Below are 18,037 nucleotides of genomic sequence, written 5' to 3'. Positions count from 1 at the left end.
GTGTATCAGTGATTTTTGGAAGGGCTATTAATTACCTTCATGTCTGTTTGGTGTGTGTGCATTTGTGTGAATGTGTGTGTGTGTGCGGTAAAGTCCATATGGTTTGAGATTTATGTTCAACGCTGCACATATGATATCACACACACACACTCACACACTCACACACGCACACACACACACACACACACGCGCACACACACAGAGAGAGAGAGTTTGAGGATGCAGATGGTCATGATAAGCTTCCCCTGAGGGGAGCACTGCTGACTTTATCACAGAAATAGAATTATGTTTTATATGTATGTGTATGTGCATACATATGCTTTATTTCTTACTTCTTTCTAACGGAGATCATGAATAAATGAATGTATCTTACAATATTTATTAAAAAAAAGTATCACTTATGTGACCAGAGCAGAACTGCAGATACATGCAGTATTTTTGTGTTTAAATCCTAAATCTTATAATATTGGACCGTTATTAACAGATTCCAGGGCAAAAACTCAATTTAGAAAATAAAATTACAATAAAAGTTGTCTTTTATTGGACATGGCTACTGGCTGAGTATTTTCCTATCCTATCACTGCCTACACTATCAAATTAAGACAACTCCTGAATAGAGTTGCTTTTAATCCTATTAGTATATTTTCTAGCTTCTATCAGGAGTCTTTGCTTTGAAGGGCAAAATCCTCCATAAGTGTCTCAAACTATGAATTTTACAGTTTAATGCAAAAAGCAAAAAGTTGATTATAGGTTTTGATCAATTCCCTAATTAGTCTATTATCATCAAAGGACAGTAAAGTTATATTAGTCTTTAAGGGAGAACATTAGAACCTGATCTGTGCTGATGCTTCGTAACTTTTCATTTCAACACAGGATACCAGTGAAAAAAAGGAAGAATCTTCATTTAAATCTGAAATAACTGTAAAAAAAACTGTAAAATAACTGTGAAAATAACTGTAAAAATAACTGTGAAGTAACTGTAAAAATAACTGTGAAAATAACTGTAAAATAACTGTGAAATAACTGTAAAAATAACTGTGAAGTAACTGTAAAAATAACTGTAAAATAACTGTAAAATAACTGTAAAATAACTGTGAAAATAACTGTAAAAATAACTGTAAAAATAACTCTGAAAATAGCTGTGAAATTACTGAAATAACTGTGAAATAACTGTGAAATAACTGTAAAATAACTGTGAAATAACTGTAAAAATAACTGTGAAGTAACTGTAAAAATAACTGTAAAATAACTGTAAAATAACTGTAAAATAACTGTGAAAATAACTGTAAAAATAACTGTAAAAATAACTCTGAAAATAGCTGTGAAATTACTGAAATAACTGTGAAATAACTGTGAAATAACTGTAAAATAACTGTGAAATAACTGTAAAATAACTGTAAAAATAACTGTAAAATAACTGTTAAAATAACTGTGAAATAACCAGATGCTGCTCGGCTAAATTCTTCAGATGAGACCACAATCTGGAAAAAACCTGCACCATTGTTTTCCATTTCCTTTGCATGGACGTGTAACTGTGAACCACCCACAGCCTTGTCATTAATATTAATATTGATATTGATATTAATATAAATACTAGTAATATTAATATAATTGCTGCTATTTTCTTAATTTTACATTCTGTGATTTATGATTTAAATGTGAGTTTTGTTTGTAAATCTTAACTCGACGTCAGAGGCTGTGTTTGTGACGTTGGGCTGTTTAAATGAAATGGACTTGACTTGCACCGTGCAACAGTGTAATCTCCACCTCTGCTAGTCTACATGCTGATACTGGACGTGCACGTAGATGTGCTGCATGCATGAACGAATGAATGAATGAATGAATGTGTGAGTGAATGGCAAATCTGTATAGAACTACGAGAGGTCATCAAGATCCAAACGTACTATTGCAGGTGTGTCGTCGTGTGTAAGAGGACATGGAGTTTGTTTATGTATAATTGAGTGTGTTAGCTTGTGCTTCAGTTCAGTTCTCCCTGTGTGTGTGTGTGTGCGCGTGTGCGTGTGCGTGTGCGTGTGCGTGCAGGGACACCTGTCTGGGAATAACTGGTAGCAGAGCAGGGATGTGATCAGGAGATGAGTGTTTCCAAATGTTGTTCTGTCACTGAGCTGGAGGGGCGGCATACAAATGACATGTGTACTACTGTGGAGGACAAGGAGTCTAAGGGGAAATCATCAAGTGTGTGTGTGTGTGTGTGTGTGTGTGAGAGAGGGAGGGAGCATGTGTGTCTCTGATGTCTCCATATGCCAATCTGCGCTCATGATTGCGTTTTGGTATCATAAATTGCTGCCAAATCTCTCTCCGCGCCATCGACATATGGGACAATCTATTATTTCCTTTCCCTGCCAGAACAAGCCTCTGTGCCCTCTGTGCACTCTGTGTTCTCCTGTATGTACATATGCAACATACAGCAGCGACACACGTACTGCAAACCTGTGCCAAAGCTGCATTATCACAAATCCACAGTCAAACAGACAAATGACCTGAGTGGAGGTGATCAAGTCATGTGGTATGATCTAAGTAGTTCTCCTCCTCCTCCTCCTCCTCCTCCTCCTCCTCCTCCTCCTCCTCCTTCACCAATCACAGGGAGGTTCACACGTTAGTATCACATGTGTTTGTAAAAGGCTTCAGGTTAATTATGAAATGCACTAACAAATGAAATCACAGTTATTTGGAGGTTAAATCAAATCAGAGCTGTACACATTTTAGCTAAACCCACTTGTTAGAATTGTAATATGGTGTCTGTGTGTTTTATGATTTATGTCTGCTGTGATGTATTTCATTGTTTTGCAATGTCATCATTTACAGCTTTTTATAATGTATTCTACATATAAAAGCCACTCAGGACTGAGATTGTACATTAACAAATGCTTTAAGCTCTTTGTGCAGCACATTATTATATTAGATTAGATTCTTGAAACTATGTTAAACTGCCTTGTCCCTATTCAATAAATAAATACATTTTTAATTATTAATTAAACGGCATCACTCAGTAGACACAGCTGTGTCTTATACTGAAGACGATCAAGAAGATCAGATGTTATATCACTTACCAGGCACGTCTAATGAAATCAACATTTACTTAAAGCTACAATATTTTAACAGTATATTCACGTCTTTTCTGACTGGAAACATGTTTGTAAACCAAATTCTATAGAGAAAATCAATGTTTCATCGTGCAGGGAAACAGTTTGTCTCCTGCTGCCTCGTGTGGTGAGTTTGCATCACTGACGTAAATCTAATTGAAGAATTTAAAACATCAAAGCTACAAAATAACACATTTGGACGTAATCATGGAGGCTCCTCCTCCTCTTCAATCAGGCTGTGTAATGACGATTTAAAGTGGCAAACATGTTATTACAATATTGTAAACTTATTGTAAACTTGTACACATATACACACATTAAGTACACACATATACACATATTAAGTACACTCATATACACATATTAACTACACACATATACACATATTAAGTACACATATACACATATTAAGTACACACATATACACATATTAAGTACACACATATACACATATTAAGTACACATATACACATATTAAGTACACACATATACACATATAAAGTACACATACACATATTACATACACATACTGTTTTTTTATTAAATTTTAACAATTTGAATAAATGTGTCTGCAGCTCATGCAGCTTCACTTAAAAAAATGTAAATATCCCTTTAAATAGCAAAGAACTTCATAGGGAGTGAATATATGATACATCTACAGTATGTATGAGTTAGTATCAGCAGTGGTTCTCAAACACTGGCTCTTTCTTAAGTTTTTTAATTGACCAAACGTTTCTCTGAAATGATTTGACCAATTCAAAATGACATCATCCATCGTCACCATATGAAACGTTTAACATGTGTATTTGTGGGATTATTTATTATTCTTGTTAAACCACCCACCACCATGATGGCACTTTAGATATTCAGATACCTTTAAGGAGACATCTCCACGCTCCAAAGTTCATTTCTGCAGCGTGACAGTGATCCACCATTATACAGCCAGAGTCACACAGCACTGTCCTCATCGCCAAGAACAACAAAGAGTCCTGCAGCAGATGGTGTGTGTGTGTGTGTGTGTGTGTGTGTGTCCCACAGAGTCCCCGTCTCAGCATCATGGAGTCAGTCTGAGATTACATGAGGAGACAGAAGACACTGAGATGGATTAAGTCCACAGAGGAACTCTATGACGAGGTCTCCACAATGCTGGGAACAGTCTTCCTGCCAAGAACCTTGGAAGACTGTGTGGTTTCACTGAGGAGATTTAGTGCTGGTTTCAAAGTAAAGGATTTGATTATATTAAAGTTATAAATACATATGAATGATGTCTAAAACTGTGCTGTAATCGTTTATAACTGCAGGCCTCATGCAGACATGATCTCACTGCATTACTTTCATCATCTCACACAATGACATGATGTTAATACTCGTATGTGTTCTAATCTGGACTCTTCATCACAATCACAATCCTCCTCCACCAAAGCCCAGAGAGAGAATCAGCAAATTCACTTCAAATGTCTTATTTTGTGACTTCAGTGTCTGAAATCCTCTGTTTGGATTCACCGTGGTGACAAAAACCAACAGCCCTCGTGTTCCTGGGACTTCAAAACACCGTTTTTCTCTATGGATTTTGGTGCAGGAAAGTTAGCAGGCTGTGAAACAGGGCGACAGTTAAATGTGTTTGATTGTATCACATGAAACACACAACATATTTATAGTATGTTTGATATTGATCGACTAAAATCTGCCCTGATCGGAATCATGTGACTGATCACAATCATGTGACTGATCACAATCATGTGACTGATCACAATCATGTGACTGATCACAATCATGTGACTGATCAGTTTCATTGCCACAAACAAACACAGTATAAGAATCTAAAGATTTAAAAGATCAAAATCAATAACATTAAAACAAAAGCACATACATAACAAGAATTAGCAAAAGAGAGACAATACTATGTATAAACATACAATTGACAATATGATATAATTTAATATAATGACTTTTTTATTAATAAACTTATCTTTCATTTTAGCTACAAACATAGATGTGTGTTTTTAGAAAACAACCTGTGAAAGCAGCTTTCAGGCTCTATTATCTGACACTCACATGTCACATGTCTCTCCATTAAAAGCACACACAGGTGACATTCACCCTGTAACAAGCTGATGTACCATGAAAATACAACTGGAGACATTATTTCAATGTTGATGAAATCTTACATAACTGACAAAGCACAAGAGCAGATGATCAGTTTTGATCAGTGAGGAAAACTTGTGTCTCAGCTTTTATCCCGAGTGTTAAATCAACTGTTAGCACTACTGTATACATCCTGTGTCCTGTGTGTGTGTGTGTGTGAGTGTGTGTGTGTGTGTGAGAAAATGTGTCAACAAGGCAGGAAATACCACACTCTGTTGGCAATGAGTGCTGCTGATGGCTTGTTTGCCTGGTGTGTGTGTGTGTGCTCTCCTCAGACAGCCGGCTGATCTCTCCTGTCACACTCTCAGTTCCCTGGTAAATAAAAGGCTTGAAGATGATTGATGATGGCGGCCATCTTCCTTATGAGTGGTGTTTTGTTTGTGCGCGACACACACAGATGTGAGCGACACACACACACGGCTGTGAGCGACACACACGCGGATGTGAGCGACACACGCTCCCATATTCTCAGCCACATATGGAGAAAACCCCATGACACATTAGAAACATTCTCATCCCATAAAAATCACTGTTAAAGAAATTAAACTTGAAGTAAAATCACTCGTCCTGATTCATTCTTGCACTTTGAAAAAAACACGTATTATTCGTTTGATTATGAATGTTTCTCTGTAACTAAATGTCTTTTATTCTGGTTAATGAATTTTAAGGACTATTCAGATTTTTAGACGAAAATACAGCGTACAGAACTCCAAATGAAATCCAGCTACAAAACAAAACAACCCCTTCTTTAAGACTTTTAAAGGAACATAAATCACCAGTAACTTCACAGCCAAACACATGTGCACAAACAAACACACTGAATAATAGACCGACACAGGCACACCAGCAGGTTTTATGCAGTCAAGGTTTGTAATAATTCACACCATGTGGTTTCATGTTGATTTAATGTGTTCTTTCTATGTTCACATAATAATGCATTTCTTTTCTTTTCAGTGCGACCATGAAGGAGAAAACACACATTTACAGTTTTCATGAGATAAAACAGAGGAAAAACACAAAATAATGGGTTCCAATGTATTTCAGTGTTCTCCACTAGAATAAACCTTCTGTATTTTCAGGCAAAAAACTAACAAACCAAAAAAAATCCGGCACAAGAAAATAAAAAAAAAAATCCAGCACAAGAAAAAGAAAAAGTCAGACGAAAGAAAAAAAAATAAAAAAAATCCAGCACATGAAAAAAAAGGTCAGACAAATAAAAGAAAAAAAAATTCAGGCACAAGGAAAAAAAAAATTCAGGCAAAAAACAAACAAACCAAAAAAAATCCGGCACCAGAAAAAAAAAAAAAAATCTGGCACAAGAAAAAGAAAGTCAGACAAAAAAAAAATCTGGCACAAGAAAAAAAAAAGGTCAGACAAATAAAAGAAAAAAAAAAAGGCACAAGGAAAAAAAAAAATTCAGGCAAAAAACATACAAACCAAAAACAATCCGGCACAAGAAAATAAAAAAAAATCTGGCACAAGCAAAAAAAAGGGCAGACAAAAAAAAAAAAAAAAAAACAAACAAAAAAAAAATCCGGCACAAGAAAATAAAAAAAATCTGGCACAAGAAAAAGAAAGTCAGACACAAAAAAAATCTGGCACAAGAAAAAAAAAAGGTCAGACAAATAAAAGAAAAAAAAAAAAGGCACAAGGAAAAAAAAAATTCAGGCAAAAAACAAACAAACCAAAAAAAATCCGGCACAAGAAAAAAAAAAAAAAATCTGGCACAAGAAAAAAGAAAAAGTCAGACAAAAAAAAAAAAAAAAAAACCCGGCACAAGAAAATAAAAAAAATCTGGCACAAGAAAAAGAAAGTCAGACAAAAAAAAAATCTGGCACAAGAAAAAAAAAAGGTCAGACAAATAAAAGAAAAAAAAAAAGGCACAAGGAAAAAAAAAATTTCAGGCAAAAAACATACAAACCAAAAACAATCCGGCACAAGAAAATAAAAAAAAATCTGGCACAAGAAAAAAAAAGGTCAGACAAAAAAAAAAAAAAAACTGGCACAAGGAAAAAAAAGGTCAGACAAAAAAAAAAAATCTGGCACAAGAAAAAAAAAGGTCAGGCAAAAAACATACAAACCAAAAACAATCCGGCACAAGAAAATAAAAAAAATCTGGCACAAGAAAAAAAAAGGTCAGACAAAAAAAAAAAAAACTGGCACAAGGAAAAAAAAGTCAGGCAAAAAACGAAAAAAAATATCCGGCACAAGAAAAAAAAAAAAATCCGGCACCAGAAAAAAAAAAAGGTCAGACAAATAAAAGAAAAAAAAAAACCAACAAACCAAAAACAATCCGGCACAAGAAAATAAAAAAAAATCTGGCACAAGAAAACCAACAAATCAAAAACAATCCGGCACAAGAAAATAAAAAAAAATCTGGCACAAGAAAAAAAAAGGTCAGACAAAAAAAAAAAAAAACTGGCACAAGGAAAAAAAAGTCAGGCAAAAAAAAAAAAAAAAAATCCGGCACAAGAAAATAAATCCGGCACAAGAAAAAGAACGAGTCAGAAAAAAAAAAAAAAAACTGGCACAAGGAAAAAAAATTCAGGCAAAAAACAAACAAAAAAAAAATCCAGCACAAGAAAAAAAAAAGGTCAGACAAAAAAAAAAAAAAGGCACAAGGAAAAAAAAAATTCTGGCAAAAACAAACAAACACGAACATCCGGCACAAGAAAAAAAAAATTTCGACACAAGAAAAAAAAAAGTCACAAGGAAAAAAACTAATTCAGGCAAAAAACAAACAAAGAAAAAAATCCGTTAGTAAATATGTGTCATTTGGTTTGAGCGTGGCAGAGAAGCTTTACCCGTCTACTGCTGGTCTTTAATCCACTGAAATCAAACTGACTATGTTCATACAAGCACTCTATAAAATGACTTTAACTCTACAATGTTCTAACATCCACTGCATGCTTTTATTCATACAAGCAAACAAACACGGCAAAAAACGAAAAAAAATATCCGGCACAAGAAAAAAAAAAAAATCCGGCACAAGAAAAAGAAAGGTCAGACAAAAAAAAAACCGGCACAAGAAAAAAAAAAGGTCAGACAAATAAAAGAAAAAAAAAAACCAACAAACCAAAAACAATCCGGCACAAGAAAATAAAAAAAAATCTGGCACAAGAAAAAAAAAGGTCAGACAAAAAAAAAAAAAAACTGGCACAAGGAAAAAAAAGTCAGGCAAAAAAAAAAAAAAAAAATCCGGCACAAGAAAATAAAAAAAATCCGGCACAAGAAAAAGAACGAGTCAGAAAAAAAAAAAAAAAACTGGCACAAGGAAAAAAAATTCAGGCAAAAAACAAACAAACTAAAAAATCCGGCACAAGAAAAAAAAAGGTCAGACAAAAATAAATTTTTTTTAAAAAAAGGCACAAGGAAAAAAAAAAATTCAGGCAAAAAACAAACAAAAAAAAAATCCAGCACAAGAAAAAAAAAAGGTCAGCCAAAAAAAAAAAAAGGCACAAGGAAAAAAAAAATTCAGGCAAAAAACAAACAAACACGAACATCCGGCACAAGAAAAAAAAAAATCCGACACAAGAAAAAAAAAAGTCACAAGGAAAAAAACTAATTCAGGCAAAAAACAAACAAAGAAAAAAATCCGTTAGTAAATATGTGTCATTTGGTTTGAGCGTGGCAGAGAAGCTTTACCCGTCTACTGCTGGTCTTTAATCCACTGAAATCAAACTGACTATGTTCATACAAGCACTCTATAAAATGACTTTAACTCTACAATGTTCTAACATCCACTGCATGCTTTTATTCATACAAGCAAACAAACACGGCAAAAAACGAAAAAAAATATCCGGCACAAGAAAAAAAAAAAAATCCGGCACAAGAAAAAGAAAGGTCAGACAAAAAAAAAACCGGCACAAGAAAAAAAAAAGGTCAGACAAATAAAAGAAAAAAAAAAACCAACAAACCAAAAACAATCCGGCACAAGAAAATAAAAAAAAATCTGGCACAAGAAAAAAAAAGGTCAGACAAAAAAAAAAAAAAACTGGCACAAGGAAAAAAAAGTCAGGCAAAAAAAAAAAAAAAAAATCCGGCACAAGAAAATAAAAAAAATCCGGCACAAGAAAAAGAACGAGTCAGAAAAAAAAAAAAAAAACTGGCACAAGGAAAAAAAATTCAGGCAAAAAACAAACAAACTAAAAAATCCGGCACAAGAAAAAAAAAGGTCAGACAAAAATAAATTTTTTTTAAAAAAAGGCACAAGGAAAAAAAAAAATTCAGGCAAAAAACAAACAAAAAAAAAATCCAGCACAAGAAAAAAAAAAGGTCAGCCAAAAAAAAAAAAAGGCACAAGGAAAAAAAAAATTCAGGCAAAAAACAAACAAACACGAACATCCGGCACAAGAAAAAAAAAAATCCGACACAAGAAAAAAAAAAGTCACAAGGAAAAAAACTAATTCAGGCAAAAAACAAACAAAGAAAAAAATCCGTTAGTAAATATGTGTCATTTGGTTTGAGCGTGGCAGAGAAGCTTTACCCGTCTACTGCTGGTCTTTAATCCACTGAAATCAAACACACTGACTGTGTTCATACAAGCACTCTATAAAATGACTTTAACTCTACAATGTTCTAACATCCACTGCATGCTTTTATTCATACAAGCAAACAAACACATAACAGTAATAACAATAATAGAAACACTGTCATGTTCATCACACTGTACTGTAAAGTGCTCCATTAGCCCCAAAGGAACCACAATAGCATTCCTTTTCACATGTAACATCAAAGCAGCCTCTCAGCACCTTGTCTTTTATGTTTTAAAACACTTTCATCAATCACTCTTGTCTGCTTTCATCTCCTTCCCTTTCTGTGTGTGTGTGTGTGTGTGTGTGTGTGTGTGTGTCCTTCCATCTCACTGACAGCATCACTCTATAGCTTTCTGGCTGAACCTTGACCTCAGTCCATTTCACCACTGACAGGAGCCAGAGCTTTGCTGAGGACTTGTATACATGTCTATACGTGTGTGTGTGTGTGTGTGTGTGTGTGTGGATGCACATACACATACTGTATACAGTACTTACGTCAAACACAAAATACAAGTCCTTTTGTGCTCCGTGCCTCACTTTGCACATTTACATTAAGCACCATGTAAATGCCCTCTTGTGCCTATTATCTCCCGGGTCAAATACGCTTGTATTGCGGGCAGGATATGGTCCACGGGCCTCGAGTTTGACACGTGTCTTCAACCAAAAATCCAATGTCTATTTCAGCAGGAGGATGTCGGGCCTCATTCTGGATCAGTTACAACAGTGAAGAGTTGTAAAGAAAATGGATGCAGCGCGACAAATAAGAGAATTAAGATAAAACAGTGACCAGGGACTGAGCAGCTCAAGTGCTTTTAACAAGAAAAATAATAATAATACACTTTTAAGTTTTTATCACATTTTTGTACTAAGTTTGTACATATTTAAAATAATTCACACATGTCCAACAGCATATCTTTATATTTTTTCCTCTTATTGTTTAAAAACATAAACACATGTTGTTGTTGTTGGGAATTAGAGACTTTCACGCTGTGGAACTTTGTGGGTGAACTTTTGTCCCGTGTGCCCACTTACCCTCAACAATCCTCGTCTTGCTTTCCTTCCAGCCCCTGAGAGAGCAACAGTATAGCATAGCAGGGGCAAAAGAGCAAGTGGTCGCAGTGAAAGGAAAGCAAAGTCATTCCCTGTAGTTTCAAATGCAACGTGTGTGTGTGTGTGTGTGTGTGTGTGTGTGTGTGGTGTTGAAATATGGAACCCAGCCTCTGCAGCAGTGGAGACTGTTGAACCTCACTTGAAAATGGCTTCTCGACCACGATTGCCTTCACTCCTTCAATCTAAGAAACTCACAGCACACGATGATCGATGGACGAAAACCACACTGGAAACTGTGTTGTATCATTTTCATTGTTGGAGCAAGTCCACATGAAGGACAGAAAACAGCCACACAGAGCCACAGATACAGACGAGACGGTCTCAGCTGCAGTGGGTGGTCCTGCTGAGATCCTCCCACTTTCACACACAAGTGGGTTGTGATGAAGCTGTTTCACTAAATCCTCTGCTTCACCTTAAACTTACACACACATGTTCAGGCTGATGTCCTGACCAGTACTGACCCGTCTACTTTGTTCATTTATTCATTCATTCATTCATTCATTGTCTACTGCTGTGACCTCCACATCAGGGTCGCGGGGAGCTGGAGACAATCCCAGCAGACACAGGGTGAAAGGCAGATTACACTGTGGACAGGTCACCAGTCAATGACCATGATGGACAAGCATTCACACCTACGGTCAATGTAGAGAGTCCAATCAATCCCTGCATGTTTTTGGACTGTGGAAAACCTTCAGGCACACGGGAAGAACATGCAAACTCCATAGACCCTCCATCTTTTTGCTGTAACTAGCGTTTTTCATTTTCCTGCGGCCGAACTCTCTGTAAATAAAAACTCTGTGATTGGCTGCTCTTCATGGGCGGGACAGGAACTGACAAAGTGCATCGTGATGTCCTTTGCTAAAGCTAAAGCTAAAGCTAAAGCAAAGTTGACTTGGAGCAAATGGACAGAGAAACACCAGCTTTTTCCTTTGAGACCGACCCGCCTCTGAAGCCCTGCTGTAAGGCAACACTGTTCGGTGAATGTGTCGCCTTCTTTGCAGAAGTGGGACAACCGCTTTACATATTCATGTCATTTATGAGGGAAGAATGATGTGTTCACACATGGCAACAATTTTTCTTGGTTCAGCAACAGACATTTTTGGATTGGCACCAACTAGTGTTGGTGCTGGCTGAGATTCTTTTAAGGATCAGTTAATTAGACACTTTTAATTGCAGCAAATATAGTAAGACTGGAAAATTGCACTCCCTCTTCACACTGATCTGGTGAGTATTACTGTTCCTGTTGGCCATGATAACCCCGCCCCCAGGATGCAACGTAAGCAGCTCTTACGTCTGGAGCAGCACAAAGTTGGTGTGAGAGTAAAAGCAGCTTCTGTGGCCTGGAAACACTTCTCTGTGGGTCAAAAAACACAGACCTGATTCCAGATTAAGCAGTAGCATGGAACTGGCCCTGGAATATGTCAGGCTGAGCGAGCCTGAGTATGTCTTAGGTCACCATTAGCTTTTGTTGTTTTAGCAATGCTATAATGACCATACTGTATAATTATTTCTCAATCACTTGATTGGAACACGGGAAAATACAGAAAACATGGACGCAGTTTTAAAATAACACATTTTTCAGACCAAAAAAATGTCGTTTACTGGCTTCGATAACTGCATTAACGTGGTTATTAATGTTAAATGTTAATACATCTGCCCCAAAAAATCTGCCTCTTTTTAGTGATGAATCAATGTACTCCAGGATGTGTCAGTATGCTGTGATATCAGGCAACAGGATGAACTAACGAGGTGGACAAAATAACAACAACATATATATATATATATATATATATATATATATATAATAAAGGGAAGCTCTTGAATCGCAATAAAAAGGCAACAAAGCTCCATAATCAGTCTTTCTCTAATTGAATAGATATGTGCCTCCACTAACAAGGATATTGAAAGAGATCCCACTTCTGCCAGAAACTGGTCTTGTAAAATGCTTCCTCCCTTTATTTCACATGTCTCCATGCAGCTCATTGTTATCAGCGTTTCTCTTGTTAATCTCAGAGGTAGTTAATCTTTGTGCTGTTTGTTTGGACAGGCCGCAGCCCTCACACTGCGCTCTTGTGTGTGTGTCTTTCTCCTGAAAATCAGGCTGCATTAATGCAAGGAGTGAGTGATTCCCTCCCACCCCTGGACTGCAGGAAGTCCAGAAGTCCTGCCATAGTCTAAACATGCTGTACATAGAGCAGAGTGAAAAGGCTCGCCCTCATGAAGCAGCAGTAAAAGTGGACGATTGTTGACGCCTGCATCAGGAAATGAACCATCTCACCAAATCAAGCCTTCATGCTTGCAGAGGAAGGACAATCAGACCCAGACTAACTGTCACCGACATCCTGAAGCACGCCGTCATGTCCCAGCACTCACTTTCCAAATTCAGTCCTCTCGTAATATGAATTGGCAGCTCGGTGGCATGAGGAATAAGCCAAGAGGATGGAGTCGAGTGTTCCAGTTTGGACGGACATGAAGTGAGCTGTCGCTGCATTCAGCTTCACTGGGCTCTCCTGCTTCTTCTCTCTCACTCCAAACTGAAGTCGACCACACAAACATAGGCGAGTTCATGCAGTGACACATGTAAACAGGAACAAGTGGTGGATTTCAGCACCTTCAGGGCAGAGATACGAGTGAGAGAGAGACTGAACTGCTGCCAGAGAGACTGGGAACTGCCAAAGACATCAAATATGAACTTCTCCAAACAAACAACACTCCCAACTCTTTGTTTTTTCATCGCTCGCTTTGTAACCATCTGCTTCAGTAACTGGAAATCTCTGCCAACACGCTCTAAGAAAACCAGCATTAAATGGAACGCTCAGGTTTTTCACTCGTATTCAGCGCTGTGTCGGGATCTTGCCTGAGGGTGCGTTCACAACACAGCGGGTGAATTGAGCCCTAGTGAGGTTACTGCCACCCACCTGGTGCATCACATGGTACATTTAGGGCCAACGCTCCCAGTGGTGCAGAGGTGTTATTGCAGTTGTGTGCTTTGTGTCTGTGTTTCAGCACGAGTCAACCTTGTGTATCTAAGTATGCACAGACACTGGGGCTACTTTTACGTCTTTAACTGTTTTGTGGACTATTTAAAACCACATCAGCAGATCCACTCAGCCATGACTCGATCAGCTGTGACAGCAGCACTGTGCAACACGAGGACACTCCTGTGGAAAGAGCGCAGAGATAAAAAGAAGAAAGAGGAGATACAGAGCTGGAATTAAGTGCCAGGCTAAGAAGAGAAGGTACAAACCCTGTGTACCTTCTGTCATCCTGGGAAACTTGAGATATCTCCATGATAAGATGGAAGTGCTTATGGCACCAACCAGACTGACTTTACTCTCTCCATCTTCCTTCTGTTGCCCACAGCGATTTCTCTTTCCCAGTCTTGTTCGCTCAGCAAGGCTGCTCCAGCTCTCTCTGGCACTTCCATGTCTTGTGCAGATTATAAAGGTTTGAGATGCAGAAACTATCGTGAACTTGTAGAGCTGCACATGGATATACAATATAGAACATTTTTATAAAGCTAACTGTTACTTTGCTCACTTAAAAATGACGTTTCCCAAATGTTTTCTTGTTTGTTTTTTAATCAGAATCAGGTTTATTGCCAGTTAATGTTTACACAATACTAGGAATGTGTTCTGGTTATTGTGCACATGTAACAAGACTGACAATGAAACAAATAAAATGCAAAAAATAAATAGAAAACAGTTAGAGAAAGCTTTTATTTACATCAGTGAATATCATTTAAAACACGAGTCAGTGTGATATGAAAGCTAAAGTCCATGAGAGTACGAGATTCTTCTTTATGTGAGACAAGCTGCCATTGCTGAAGAATCTGTTGTAACTGTAAACATCACAGCAGCTGTGTTGTTGTTTCCTTCACTAAGTTCAAATGTGTTAGTTTGTGGCTTAATATTTGAAATTCTTAGTTCAGATTAACCTGACTGACTCTGGACTTTGGTGCACAAGAGTGAGCAGTTTACAGACTTAAGAAAAGGTTGTAACAGGGAGATAAACATTGTTGTCCTGTCTGTGTGACATCACAAGTTCACTTAAAAAAATGAAACTATAAATTCTTAAAGTCAGTTTCATCTTAGTTTTAGCACCTGCTGATATTTTGGCCAGTTCTGTCATTTGTTGGCTTGTTTTTGTTCTCATTGTAAAACACATCACAGTCCAAAAGTGGCTGGATTTACAAGCTAGTTTCAAGAATCCGAGCCAATAAAAATGTGCTTGGCAGATTCTATTTCTGAAAACAAGAATATTTAAAACAATCTAAGAATATTTGGCTTATTTCTAGTCGGGCTGTTTTTTCTAAGCCACAATGAGGTAACATGATAATAGTGGTGAAAAAAGCTCTCAAATCTACTAATATATTGTAAAGACTGGAAAGATGTACAGTGTGATGTGTGTGTAGCTGTATATGCCCTTTACATACAGAGTTTTATATTTATATTATAATTATGAGCCGTCTGAGCAGCATGTCTTCTGTGTGTGTGTGTGTGTGTGAGCAGGGGAGGATTCTGGGATGTGAATGGCATTAATATTAACTGATAACGCTGTAGGTGATGATTGATGGAAGGGACAGACAGAGAGACACTTTGGTAGGGAGTGTCCACACGTCACTGTCTGTTCATCCATCTGTTAGTGCTGCATCCAATATATATATGTATATATATATATATATATATACATGGATATATATATACTTCTCAAATCTACTGGTGTGTTTCCACCGGCCTGGCACGGCTCGGTTAGTTGCGTTTCCACGAGCATAGTAACCTGGTACCAGGTATTTTTTGAGTACTTGCTCTGTCGAGGTTCCAAGCGTGCTGAGGAGGGAACTATGTGTGACGTCGCCAGACTGCCGGCCACTGATTGGTCAGCGCGTCGTCACAGGAAGAGACGTCCGACACAAGAATCAAGCCGAACTGTAGCTCAGTTAAAAAGACTTAACAATCCTACAAACGTGGGTTAATCTCCAACAACCACCAGGTTAATGTCTAAAATCTCAATATTTCACAGAGGAGTCTGGTGTCGTATTTCAGTCCAGTTATGGAGGAAGTACTAAACAAATATTTGAATGAACTGAACTCAGTTACAGTGAATCACTGGTCACTCGTTTGTGTGTCGCATGTTAAACGAAGTCACCGCAGTTTCATGCAGCCGTGCAGTGATGACTCCGCCCACGTTGAGTAGGGACTGTTTCTGTAGTGGAAAACTAAACTAAACCGTGTCGTGCTTATGAGACATAACTCAGTACTTTCATTTCTGCTGACCGCTGATAAAACTAAACAAGTAACTGACAGTAGTAATATGGGATATATGCTTTCATGGATTTAAATGTGACCACTGTAAGTATCTAAAACATGTCCTTGCAGATCCATGGCTGAAGTCCAGAGCTTATCAATGCTGTGTCACCGGCTGGTTCCCAGCACTGTGCACTGTGCAGTCAGCAGTGACTTCAAACGACCTGAACTGAGCTTTTAAAATCAAATATGAAGAGTTGAAGTCCTAGTATTCCTGCGAGGTGATGCTGTGACGTGTCACTGGCTCCTGCAGTGACTTCATTAATCTCTAGTCTTGACCTAACATACATTTATAAGCTTAATTACATTGACTGACTCCTCTAGTCACTTCATCTGAGACCCACTCAGCAGTTGTCTAACCATTCAGCACTAATTAGCACTCTTGCTCGTCAGCATAATGCAAATCCCTCTTTCATTTGTGGGTTAAACTCCTCTCTGCTTGTTCAAATAGATGATTATGTTATTTAATTTGTAGTATGAGAAATACTTTGAAGTCTGGTTCTAGGATAATGCAACAATACATTTGGTTGAAAATAAAACGAGTGGTAATGGAAACTATGCAGGATCCCAGCAGTTTCACAACAATGCTTATTGAACCTGCTTTGAGGCAGATAATGGTTTCTTAAAATAAAGCCTGTGCTCAGTTGCAGATGCATGAATGTGCCTCGGGGGACAAACCCTAAACCAAGTGATGTACAAGCTTTAAAAAGTATCCATATGGTGCAGAGGTTTCAGTCTGGCTCTTTTCAACAGAGCTCTTAAAAACATGACAAGAGCATAAAGTATTTACTGTATTGCTTCATCAATAAAAACAACTCTTCAAAACTTCATTGAAGAACAAACTGACTTGTTCTGACTCTGTAAAGCTGTGTCCTACAACAGTAACGAGGCCTCATTTTGCCATAAAACCCTAAAGTGGCTTCACAGAGCGAGGAAACCAGAGAAGAAAGAGACTCGGTGTGTAATGTTAAGACTTTCACCACCATGCTATTTCCTCATGGGCAATAATGGGCTGTTCATCCACCACTCTGCACACTCTTGAATGGTAAGTGTGGACGGTTGAGCATGTGTGACTGTGTGTAATCCTGGTCCCCAGTGTGTTCTGTTGTTTGCATATATTGTGTGTTTGCTGCTTTATCTTTAAAACTGCTCATCCTTTCACACCAAAGTCCAAAATCAGTGTCTTTACCTCACAGGGACACAGTAGCTCCTGCTCTACTGCTGCCTTTGCTAAATTAGTTTCACCTTAGCTAATCCAAATTTCCCCTAACAGTAAGATTAAATGGAAGACTTGAGCAGATGTTGGATTATACAGAATAAAGTCATTACATTAAGTGGCTAATGTCTGTTTTGACTTGTTTCCCAGCTCATAGCCCGTGTTTTGAGAAATTCATATAGCTTCTAAACCGCTCGTCTAAAAACTGAATTCAAATTTAGTCTAAAAAAAAAAACCCAGCAGTGCAAATGAGCAGAGAGAGAGAAGAAGATAGAGATTAATAATGTGACTTGTGACCTCAGGCTGAGTGAACAAAGGAAGAGAAAGAATCAGGACAAACAGGGACAGAGAGGTGGGAGGAGCAAAGAGGACTGAAATAATGTTTCCATCATTCTTCCTTTCATTCACACTCCGGTGAGAGTCTGACACAAAACACCCACTCCCACAATCAGTGTCAAAGGAAAACGACCCTGCCAATTTGTTACCTGACGCGTCGCGGAAACTTGTAGCCACACTTGTCTGCAAACTGCCTTTTAACAAGGCCGCAGGGTTATGACTGACAACTCTGTGTGTGTGTGTGTGTGTGCGCACACGTGTGTGAATGTGTGTGTGTGTGTGTGA

At 37.6% G+C, this 18,037-nt stretch overlaps 1 long non-coding RNA gene across 1 annotated transcript in view; it reads left to right on the top strand.

Moving 5' to 3' along the window:
- LOC131463113 (uncharacterized) overlaps positions 1-4,832 on the top strand; it is a 46,942-nt gene extending 42,110 nt beyond the window's left edge. Inside the window, exon 3 of the long non-coding RNA XR_009240947.1 lies at positions 4,143-4,832. This is a non-coding gene — a long non-coding RNA (uncharacterized LOC131463113). The remainder of the gene's footprint in view (positions 1-4,142) is intronic.
- The last annotated feature ends 13,205 nt before the right edge of the window (positions 4,833-18,037 follow it).

The sequence above is a fragment of the Solea solea genome, chromosome 7, assembly GCF_958295425.1.
Source record: "Solea solea chromosome 7, fSolSol10.1, whole genome shotgun sequence".
In the NCBI taxonomy this organism is placed as follows: Eukaryota; Metazoa; Chordata; class Actinopteri; order Pleuronectiformes; family Soleidae; genus Solea; species Solea solea.
Note: the sequence above shows the minus strand (reverse complement) of the source record. Positions and strands in the feature narration are given on the sequence as shown.